This window comes from Dasypus novemcinctus, chromosome 3 (assembly GCF_030445035.2).
Source record: "Dasypus novemcinctus isolate mDasNov1 chromosome 3, mDasNov1.1.hap2, whole genome shotgun sequence".
Classification (NCBI taxonomy): Eukaryota; Metazoa; Chordata; class Mammalia; order Cingulata; family Dasypodidae; genus Dasypus; species Dasypus novemcinctus.
This window is the reverse complement of record NC_080675.1, coordinates 125,601,332-125,613,580: the sequence shown is the minus strand read 5'-3', so window position 1 is coordinate 125,613,580 and position 12,249 is coordinate 125,601,332. Positions and strand designations below refer to the sequence as shown.

Genomic DNA, 12,249 nt, shown 5'->3' with positions numbered 1-12,249 from the left:
CCCCTGGCAGACTCCGCCCTCTGCCTTGCTCTATTTACAGTGTAAGGAGCAGAGTTAGGCTGCTGCTGCTGCTGCTGCTAGACTCTCAGACTCTCATTTCTCCCTCCTGTGGGGCAAGCTCCTGGCCACGAGCCGGTGAGGACACGATCTAGTAGGTATGTGTCCGGAGAAAGGGTGGTGGGGTTAAGGAGGGAGGATGGGAACGGGACCTGCAGGCACGGAAGATATGGGGGGTGGGGGGGGTGGTGAGGAGGGAGAAGAGGCTAAGCAAGAGAAGAGGACAGCGAGCTTTGTAATAAGATGAGGTAAGAGTTACAGCTGTAGTCACGGGGGATGAAGTGGAAGTTGGATGTAATCTTGGGAAGCATGAAAGGGACTTCTGTGCATTTTATGTTAAATGGGCAATGTGAAAAATAATTCCTGACTGGTAACTTGGTCCTATAAGAGAGACGGCAGAATGAGAGCTTTGGGGCAAAGTTCTGCAAATGTGAAAAACATTTTATGTGAACTTCTCATTCAGTAGTAACTTCTCTACTCTGTGAGGGCCAAGGATTTTGCAATGACATGTGGCCAGCATGAGCCGTACAGGTTAATGAATACTAGGGAAAAGGGCTCCAGGCCAGTTTCTATGACAAATGTGAAATTTAAAAATGCCGAATATACAGGCTGAAATCATTCACGGGATTTGAGAGTCAAAACGGAATTTGGACATCCTCTAGAGTGTGCAAAAACTGACCTGCTTATACCTGGATGTGTTTCATTTGGTCTGCAGCTTTCACCTTTTTTTTTTTTTTTTTTTAATGTGAAGTCTCATCAGGGACTGCTCTCCTCAGTTCTCCCCATTTGCATCAGACTGCTTCGCTGAATTGTGTTACTTCCTTGGTCCTGGAGGCAATTGAGTCTGTGATATCCAGTTAACTAAAAAACTTCATTTTCCTGGGGAGAACAGGTGATGATTCATATAATATGTTAAAAAAAAAAAGCTTTATGCGAACAGTTGTCTATTATGGTGAGCCACTAAGGGTTACACAGTAAGAGGCTAGGGAGAATTTGTTCAGACCTACTGGAACAGAAAAAAATGTGCACAGTTTTAAATTGGTGCTATATTATGTTCTCTCCAAGAGCAGATTAACAAGTTATTTCTTCATTTCCAGCAATTTTGTGAGGTAGAGTTACCAAATATAACTATTCTCATTTGACGGTTTGAGAAACAGTGGCAAAGAAAAGTGCCTTAATTTATCACCCCTACTTTGATTTAATTATCAAAACCTTGAACTTATTTATGAAGTCAGCTGGATAAGCAAATTCGTCTTCATAAATCATGCAAACAGGAAAGTATATTCTACAGTCAATGGCAATGATCCTGGCAAGTGTTTTGGTTCAATAGGAATCTTAGAATAAGCTTTACAGCTAATTATGAAGGTAGCAAAAACCTCTCTTTTTCTCTTCCTTCTCTCTTTACATCCAGGGATTTCTTTTTTTTTTTTTTTCCTTTCTCAGTTCCTCTCCTTTGCAAGACAAGAAAATCTCTTAGTCTTTTTATAGTCCTTTACTGTTATTGATTGAATTATCAGTTAGCCGATTACACTTTAGTGTGAATGTATTTCCATGTTTGTGTTACTCCAGCCATTTATTTGCATTTGAAGACTTTATCTCAAAGGCCTTGCTCTCTGTCAAAGGATCAAGATCAGTGAAGAGTTTATTTTGGGTGGGGAGTGGGAATCCAGAAGCCATCTTCACTCTTGAGGCTAGATCCAAAAATATACTTTTTTTGTTGTTCTGTTTTTTTTAAGATTTACTTTTTATTTATTTCTCCTCCCCCCCCCCCCCCCCAGTCATCTGCTCTCTGGGTCCATTCACTGTGTGTTCTTCCATGTCTGCTTGTATTCTTATCAGCGGCACCCAGAATCTGTGTCTCTTTTTGTTGCGTCATCTTGCTGCGTCAGCTGTCAGCTCTCAGTGTGTGCGGCACCATTCCTGGGCAGACTGCACTTTTTTCGCACTGGGCGGCTCTCCTTGAGGTGCTCACTCCTTGCCCGTGGGGCTCCCCTGCCTGCGTGGCACAGCACTCCCCTGCGTGGCACAGCACTCCCCTGCGTGGCACAGCACTCCTCGTGCGCACGCACATCAGCACTGCGTGTGAGCCAGGAGGCTCTGGGTTTGAACCTCGGACCTCCCATGTGGTAGGCAGACGCCCTATCCTTTGGGCCAAATCCGCTTCCCTTGTTTGACTTTTAGAACCTGAAGGAAAGTCTTTCCCCCTTTTTCTTTCTCTTACCTTCCTTTCCTGTTGTGGGAGAAGAAGGTTCTTGAAAGGGTAGGCTGTTCTGGTTACAGAGCCACAATCCCCCAAGCCGCTGAAAGTAGGATTGACCTGATCCTTGCTCAATCTCCTCCTTCCCTTCGTTTTCTTCACTTTTCATTTTGTCCTCTTTACTACTGTTCTAATATTCGGTGTGATTTTCCTAGGGTAACTTCAGTCTCCTTTCCTGGAGTCCTGGAAAACATCCTTAAACCTCCTGGGATTTCAGCCTCTGGTAACAAGATTTCTGTGACATAGATGTGTGTGGATTTGGGTCTAGGATTTTTCTGTCCGACGACAGATTTGCTTTCAGGTGCTCAAATATGAGAGGCAAAGGGTAGAGAACTCTGCATACCCTGTACCCAGATTCACCAATTTCTTGACCTTTTGCCACATTTGCTTTATCATTCTCCTCCCCTCTCCCCTTCCTCACTATTTTACTTTTTTTCTCCTGAATCATTTGAGTATGTTGCAAATGTCACACTCCTTTGGTGTTTTTCTTTTTCTAAGAACAAGGATATTCTTTTACATAACCACTTCAAATACAATATTTTTATGATCTACAGTCCATATTGCAATTTTGTCAGTTGCCTGAATAACATGCTTTGCAACATTCCCCCCTTCAGTAATAGGATTGTCATATCTCTTTAGTTTCCTTTAATCTGGAATAGTTAGGTCCTCAGTGTTTGGCTTTCATGCCATTGACGTTTTTGAAGAACGTGGGCCAATTATTTTATGTTCTTCAATTGTTTGTCTGGTGTTCAGCGTAATTAGATTCAGATTACACATCTCCGACTGGATTACTACATAGGTCATTTTATTTTTTATTAGAGGAGTTGTAGGTTTACAGAAAAATCATGCAGAAAAAAATAGATCTCCCATATACCCACCCCCATTTTTAACATTTTGCATTGGTGTGGTACCTGAGTCCATTCTTAAAATGTGTTGGATAGTAAGGTTTTAAAAACTTTAAAAATCAAGATAAAAAATAATACAGAGAAGTGCATAAAGTACATTAATTTTAAGTGGCCAATGACTTTTTAAAGATAGATGTATATATCCTGCAGCCACCATGTACATCAAGGGATAGAATATTTTCAGCACCCAGAAGGTTCCTGAATGTATGTAGGTAATTTTTTGTCCTCAAAATATTTTACCTGGAGATGCATGATGTCTGTCTGCCCCTATTTGGTGATGATAATTCTAATCACTCAGTTACTGCATATTTCTTCACTGCATTATTTCTAATTGTCCTCTTGCAGTCTGTGGAGAGACAAGGAGATCAAGCAAATGTCTTGCTCCTCACCAAACTTTCCCGCCTTGATTTAGCATCTATTTTGTTCAAGCCAGTCTTTACCATGAAAGTTGCAAATGGTGATTTTCCAAATCTACCACCACCACTACATTTATCAAATTGCATTCAGCTATTGGGAAGAATCCTTCTTTCTGCCATTTGTCTATTTACTCATTACAGCTTCATCGAGATAATTCACATACCATGAAATTCAATGTTTTAATTTTTTTTTTAGTACAGAGTTGTGCAAACATCGCCACAGTCAATTTTAGAACATTTTTCGTCACTCCAAAAGGAAAATTCATACCCTGTAGCAATCATCTCCCATCCACCCTCCCCCACTCTCCTACCCGCCCCCCCCCCACAACTTAAAAACCGCTAATCTACTTTTTGTCTATTGGCTTGAATATTTGAATATTTTATATAAGTAAATTTATACAATGTGTGATTTTTTTTTCCCCATTGGTCTCTTTCACTCAACATGTTTTCAAGTTTCATCCATGTCATAGAATGTTTCAGTACTTCATTCCTTTTTATTACTTAATTATTTTTATTATTTTTATGGGAAGAATTCCTAATTTCATTAAGTGGGTTATGATCATTACTGTCCTTACTTATTTTGATGTTCAAATTTCCCCATTTGGTTCCTGTTTCTTTTTGACTTTTTTTTTTGAGAAGTTGCAGGGTTACAGAAAAATTATGCAGAGAGTAGAGTTCAAATTACCTGTCACCCCTCCCTACACAGTTTCCTTATTATTAACATTTTGCATTAGTGTGACATCATTGTTAGAACTGATGAGAGAATATTATTATAATTGTACTATTAACTATAGTCCATAATTTACATTAGGGTTCACTGAGTAGTACAGTCCTTTGTTTTGTTTTTTTAAAATGTTTATTTTAGTAACTTGTATACAACCTAAAATTCCCTCTTTTTAGCCACATTCAAATATGTAACTCAGTGGTGTTAAATACATCCACAGTGTTTGCTAACATCACCATCACCCATTACCAAAACTTTCCTATCACTCCAAACAGAAACTGTACCAATTAAACATTAACTCTCCCTTCCCCCTAACCCCTGCTTCTGTTAACTTGTATTCTAATTTCTGACTCTGTGAGTTTGTTTATTCTAATTATTCCATATCAGTGAGATCATATAATATTTGTTTTGTGTCTGGCTTATTTCACTCAACATGTCTTCAAGGTTCATTCATGTTGTCACATGTTTCAGAATTTCATTTTCATGGCTGAAATTAATATATTGTATATATACCACTTTTTGTTTATCCATTCATCTGTTGATGTATACGTGGGTTGCTCCCATAGTTTAGCAATTGTGAATAATGCCTCTATGAACATCAGTGTGCAGATACCTGTTCGAGTTCCTGTTTTTAGTTCTTTTGGTATATCCTTAGAAGTGGAATTGTGGGGTCATATGGTAATTCTATACTTTCTAAGGAACTGCCAAGCTGTTTTCCACAGCAGCTACACCATTTTACATTCCCACCAACCATAAACAAGTATTTTTATTTTCCCACATCCTCTCTAACACTCGTTTTTTTTTTTAAAAGATTTATTTGCTCCCCCCTGGTTGTTTTGTGCTTATTGTCTACTTTCTATGTCCATTCACTGTGAGTTCTTCCGTGTCTGCTTGTCTTCTCTTTCGGCAGCATCAGGAACCAATCCTGGGATCTTCCAGAGTGGGAAAGAGGCACTCAATCTCTTGTGCCACCTCACTTTCCTAGTCTTGTTGCGTCTCTTATTGTCTCTCCTCTGTGTCTCTTTTTGTTGCGTCATCTTGCTGTACGGCCCAGCTCTCCACGTGGGCTAGCTCTCCGCACGGGCCAGCACTCCGCAAAGGCCAGCTCGCTGAGCGAGACAGCTTGCCTTCACCAGGAGGCTCCAGGAATCGAACCCTGGACCTCCTATATGGTAGACAGGAACCTAGTTGCTTGAGCCACGTCTGCTTCCCTCTAACACTTGTTATTTTCTGTTTTTTAAATAGTAGCCATTCTAGTGGGTATGAAATGATATCTCACTGTGGTTTTGATTTGCATTTCCCTAATGGCTAATGATGTTGAACATCTTTTCATGTATTTTTTGGCTATTTGTATATCTTCTTCGGAGAAATGTGTATTCATGTCTTTTGCCCATTTTTAAATCAGGTTGTTTTGTCTTTTTGTTGTTGAGTTGTAGGGGTTCTTTATATATTCTGGCCTATCATTTCTATTTTATAATAAAATCTTTTATTATGAGACATTACATACAGACAGAAAAATGCATGAGACAAAATTTACAGAGCAAAGAACTATAAAGAGCACACTACTTAAAAACTAGAATGTGCCTTAGACTTATCTTATAGCTTCCCTGCTTCAGATCTGGAATAAGCTATACTTCAAGGAGCTCTGGTCCCTTTCAGTCATGGGAATAGTATTTAGAAACTAAGATATGGTGCTAGGCATCCTTATTGCTACTGTGGTATCGTTTTTCTGCCCTTTGGAAATCACAAATTCATACTGATAACTGCAATTCTAATCTAACCCCACAGAACTCTTCCTTGCCTCCCCCGTTTCATATTGTGTCTCTTATTTCACAGTGAAAACTCTGGCTCTCAGCAACTTCATGCATTTACTCATTAGCTCAGTCTTACAGTGGCAGAAAATAATTCCAGATTTACTATATCCCTGCCACTATAAAAAGCAAATCTACTGACTAGAGTATGAGATTTGTTTTTAGTTCTTTTCCACGTAGACTGAGGGTATAGTCAAAGTAATGTGTTTAACAGGTTAAATGAATTAGTTGTCTCTCTCCCTTTACTGTGGTTTTATTGCTATTTGAAATAGCATTGAGTTATTGCTTCATTCGTTTCTGTTTGCATTTAATCGTGGTTTTCTCCTTCCTTATATTTTTAAATATATAGAACATTAGCATTTTCTAAAAGTGGAGACAGGTCAAAAATGTATATCGGAGAAATGTCGTTCCTTGACCTATCCCTTCTAACCATTCCCTTCTTACCCCTGGGAAATAGCTGGTTTCCCTATTTCTGGTATATCCTTCCTATTTTTTTTTTGTGAAAGTAAAGGTTATGTATGTTTTATTTCCTTTTCTTTCCTGTTAAAAAAGTAGCATACTGTAGCTATTCTTCTGTGTTTTATATATTTTCACACCAAATCAGTTCACGAGACAGTCCTTGTTCTTTTTTATAATAACAGCATAGTACTCCATTGTGTATAAATGCCATAGTTTATTCAACCAGTCTATGCTACAATAATCTTGTACATATGTATTTTCATATTCTTGGGAGATGCATCTTCATGTAGATTCCTAATGGTGGATTTGCTGGTTGAAGGTTAAACACATAAATAGTTTTATTAAATATTGCTAATTGCCTTGATAAAGGCTTTACCATTTTGTATTTCCCCCAGCAATATATGAGAATATGTTTCTCCACAGCTGTGCATACAATATACCATCATTTTGCTGATATGGTGGATGAGAAATGGTATCTTGGTGTAGTTTTAATTTGCACTTCTCATATTATGAATGAAGTTGAACATTTAAAAAAAAATTTTTTTTATTTTTATTTCTCTCCCCTTTCCCTACCCCTGCCCCAGTTGTCTGTTCTCTGTGTCCATTTTGCTGCATGTTCTTTTTTTGTTTTTGTTTTTTTGTGTCGGCTTCTGTTGTTGTCAGCGGCACAGGAATCTGTGTTTCTTTTTGTTGCGTCATCTTGTTGTGTCAGCTCTCCGTGTGTGCAGCGCCATTCCTGGTTAGGCTGAACTTTCTTTCACCCTGGGCAACTCTCCTTACGGGGCACACTCCTTGTGCATGGGGCTCCGCTACGAGGGGGCACCCCTGTGTGGTAGGGCACTCCTTGCTTTTATCAGCACTGTGCATGGGCCAGCTCCACACGGGTCAAGGAGGCCCGGGGTTTGAACCGTGGACCTCCCATGTGTAGACGGACGCCCTAACCACTGGGCCAAGTCCACTTCCCAAGTTGAACATCTTTTAAGGGCCATTTTAAAATTTTGAGAAGTATAATTGACATCCTATAAACTGCACATATTTAAGGTATAAAATTTGGTCAGTATACAAACCATCACCACCCTCCTATAGCAAACATTTCCATCACCCAAGACTTCCCTTGTGTCTCTTTTTGGATCAATCCCACCCTCCCTCAAATCCCCACCACCCACCCCTGTCCCTAGAAAACACTGGAACACTGATTTGCTTTGTGTCACAATAATTTAGTTTGCATTTTCTAGATTTTTCTATGAATGGAATCATACAAGTTATCCTTTTTTGTTGTTGTTATACTTTTTTTTTTGTCATTCTCAGTGTAATGACTTTGAGATTCGAAATGTTTAATTCCTGAGTAGTGTTCCATTGTGTGAATATACCACATTTTATTTATCTGTTCACCTGGTATTGAACATTTGGGTTGTTTCCAGTCTGGGACTGTTACAAATAAAACTGCTATGAGCATTTGTATATATGTCCTTTTAAATGCCTTTTTTTTTCCTTTTGTGATTGTCCAGTCATATCTTTTGCCTATTTTTCTATAGGAATTTTGGTCTCTTTTTTCCTCTATTTTTAAAGTTCTTTATATTTAGGAACATTAGCCTGTTATCTTATATGTTACAAATATTCTCTCCCAATTTGTCATTTGCTATTAATTTTGGTTAAGATGTTTTTGCTTTGCAAAATTGAAATTTTATATAGCCAAAGTTATTTCCTTAATTGGCCTGGATTTTGAATCATAGCTAGAAATTCTTTCCCATACCCATGTTATAGAGAAATTCACCCATGTTTTTCTCTAGCATTTGTATGGTTTCATATTTTAGATTCCTGGTTTATTTAAAGTTTATTTTTGTGTTTGGTTTAAAGAAAGGATCTAATTTAGCATTTTAAAAAAGGCTATCCAGTTGCATTGAGATACTAAAATTTCCTTTTTGCCCACAATTTGAAATACCACCTTTATTATATACTATATTTCCCTATGTGTTTGGGACTAGTCTGGATTTTCTGTTCTCTTCCACTGATCTGTTGCATTCATGTGCCAGCACCATGTTATTTTGTTTTCTTTTTTTAAAAAAGATTTATTTTCTTTCTTTCTTTCCCTTCCCCCTTGTTGTTTTTGTACTTGCTGTCTGTTCATCTTCATTTTTTTTAAGGAGGCACCAGGAACCAAACCTGGGACCACCCATGTGGGAAGGAGTTGCCCAGTCACTTGAGACTCTCCACTCTCTGCTTGTTGTGTCTCTCATTGTATCACCTTGTTGCGCCGTCGTCCCCTTGTTGCGTCAACCCCTCTTGTCAGCTTGCTCTCTTTCTGGTCTTCTTTAGAATGCACTGGAAACTGAACCCTGGACTTCCCATGTGGTCGGCAGGCGCCCAAGGGCTTCAGCCACATCTTCTTCCCACCATATTGTTTTAAGCATATAGGTTTTGTTGCATAATTTGATAGAGGTTAAGATCCTTGGTGATTAGAAGGATAAGTCTGCTGATGGGTTTATCCTTTAGAAGAAGGGATAGGCTAGACAGGGCCTCCAGGTAGGCTGCGATTTCAATGGTCTAGGTAAGGATGAAGGCCTGAACAGAGACTGGCAGTGGAGGTGGGGAGAGAGCAATGGCTAATATAAAGGATGTTTTAGAAATAGAATTCAGGTGTTTATGTTGTAAGGGGGTGGGGAAACAGGGAAGTGGGAGAAAGGAATGACTAAAGATCCCACTGATGTCTCTATGAGTAAGAGGGATTAAGAGGGATGATGGTGTTCTAAGCCATAACTTTTTTTTTTTAATTAGAGCAGTCATAGTTGTAGGTTTAAGAAAATTCATGCAAAAAGTACAGCGTTTCCATAATACACAACCCCCTGCTCCACTTTTCCCTATTAACATTTTGTATTAGTGTGATACCTTTTTCTGCAATTTATGAACCAGTAGTATTAACTATAGTCTATAGTTTACATTAGGGTTCAATCTTTATGTTGTAGAATTCTGGCTTTTTGTTTGTTTGTTTTTGGTAACACATACAAAATAAACTTTCTCATTTTAACCACTTTCAAATATACAATTCAGTGGTGTTCATTATGTTCACAGTGTTGTCAAACCACACTAACTCTTAATAGTCAAGCAAGACTTGAAGAGGCAGGCTGTTTCATTAGTTGGTATTAGTTTTCATAGTGCCTCTCAGTGTGCATTTCAGTGTGCTAATAAGTATAATTCTAGTGTTCAGTGTAAACATTTGGAATTGGCTTGTTAAATTCCATTTAAAAATCTTTTGGAAGTTTTGATTAAGATTGCATTGAATTTATAGTTGATCAACCTTATCTTTAAAACAGTAGTCTTCCTATCCTGGAAAATTTATTTAAATCTTTTTATGTCATTGTTTTTTTTTGTTGTTGTTGCTATTTTTTATGTTTTTTTTCCTACGTTAGTCCTTAACATTTTTCATTAGGTTTATTTCTAAGTACTGGTATGTTTTTGTTGCTCTTGCGAAAGTATCCTTTTCCCCTTACTGTTTTCTAACTGGTAATTTTTGGTGTATGAAAAACTATTAATTTTTAAATTGTTGCTTATATATTCAACCACCTTACTGAATTCTATTAGTTCTAATAATTTCTAATAATTTAGCCATACTCTTTGAAATAGTTTTGTCTCAACCTTTCCATTTGTTTATATATGTATTTTTTCTTTGTGTATTGATTAAAACCTCAAATATAATAGCGAATAGTGGTCATAGGAGTTCTTGTCCTTGACTCAAAGGATTACGTGCTTTGACTGTTTCACTATTAGGTATGATACTTGCTAGAAGGTTACGGTAAATACTCTATAAGGATGTTTTCCTCTCCTCTCAGCTGTCTAAAGCATTTTAATAAGAACGGGTATTACATTTTGTCATGGGTTTTCAACATAAGATGATCATCTGTTTTTTTTCCTTTAATTCGATAATGGAGTGATTTGCACTAACATATTTCCTAATATTGGAGCAGCCCTGCATTCCTAAGATAAACTCTCTTGCTCCTGATGTAATAGTCCTTTAATACACTGAAGGATTTTGTGCTTCTATGGAATTTTTGCTTCTATGTTCATAGGTGAGATTTGTTTCTAGAAGGGCGAGTACTTTACATTTTGGTTGGTCTCAGAATGGAGGTGGAAGATTTTCATCCTTTTCCTTTGCTCTGGGACAGTTTTATGCCAAAGGAATTATCTGTTTGATGGTTTGGCAGGACTTCCTTGTAAACTCTTTTAAGGCTTGGTATCTTTTTTTAGGAGTAGATCGATCTTTGACTAATTTCAGTTTCTAAAATGGTGATTGGTCTATTCAGGTTCTCAACCTACTCATGATTCCATTTATGATTCATGTTTTCCTTAAAATTATCCATTTTATTTCAAATTTAGTGGTAAAATAATATACACATTTTCTGACAATTAAAATTCTCTGTAGCTGTAGACGTATCTTTGCTCTAATTTCTAATATTTTTGTCTTCTCTTCTGAGAGAGCTGCAGACATTTAAACTGCAGCCTACTGAGTTGAAGACAATAGGATATAATTGTCAACAGCAGTATTATAGCAACCTGTATGAGACTGGTCTCATAAAGCAATTAGAAGTTCAGGTGTTTAGGGATTGAGGTATCTGGGAAGGAAGACCTGTAAAGATTTGAAGAGTAGAATATAACCAAGAACATTTTTATTCTCTTGATACTCTACATAAAATAATAGCTAGAGAGTCTGAGAAATCTAAAGAGCTTTACAGTGGTCCCCCAATTCTCCACTCCTACTGGGCCATCTTAATTCTACTGGGAAAGACATCCACTCTTTTTTATGAATTGTTTTGTTTTGAGGTACCTGGGGCTGGGGATTGAACCTGGGACCTTGTATGTGGGTAGCCGGCACTCAACCACTAAGCCACATGGGCTTCTCTGAGTTGGTTTTATTGTTTGTTTTTTAGGAGGCACCAGAACCAAAACTGGGACTTCCCATGTAGTATGCAGGCACTCAACTGCTTGAGCCACATCTGCTTCTGACATTCACTCTTTTTTTTTTTTTAAGATTTATTTTTTTATTTATTTATCTCCCCACCTCGTTGTTTGTGGTCGTTGTCTGCTCTCTGTGTGTATTTGCTGTGTGTTCTCTGTGTCTGCTTGTCTTTTCTTTAAAAGGCACCAGGAACCGAACCTGGGACCTCCCATGTGGAAGAGAGGTGCTCAATCACCTGAGCCACCTCAACTCCCTGGTTTGTTGTATGTCTTATTGTCTTTCCTCTTTGTGTCTCTTTTCTTGCATCATCTTGTTGCGTCAGCTTGCTGTGCCTGGCTGCCACTTCAGCTCGCCTTCTCCAGGAGGCATCGGAACCAAACCTGGGACCTCTTATGTGGTAGGCAGAAGCCCAATCACTTGAGCCACATCCCTTCCCCCAATATTCACTCTTAATTTCAGTCAGTTTAAGAAATATAGCAATACAACTTTTTGCTCAGTTATTGAGTTATCAGCAGGGTCATCATAGAATGCATCAATGTCAATTTCTTGACACTTCAATTTTACCTAAGCATTAGATTCTATCTTCTCCATTTTTCTTCAAACTAATTTAATGATTCTCCTGTATCTTTATTTTCAGCCTTATTATCTTGGCCAATCCATGCCATTAGT

General features: G+C 38.1%; 1 protein-coding gene across 3 annotated transcripts in view; it reads left to right on the top strand.

The window, feature by feature from the left end:
• Positions 1-22: 22 nt before the first annotated feature.
• The window catches only part of ATOSA (atos homolog A), a 115,874-nt gene continuing 103,647 nt past the window's right edge, over positions 23-12,249 (top strand). For 2 of the 3 annotated variants that reach the window (XM_058294226.2, XM_058294225.2), the window contains exon 1: positions 23-155. The gene's annotated coding sequence lies outside the window, so the exon portion shown is untranslated. The remainder of the gene's footprint in view (positions 156-12,249) is intronic. The other variant, XR_011648436.1, reaches the window with a different exon arrangement.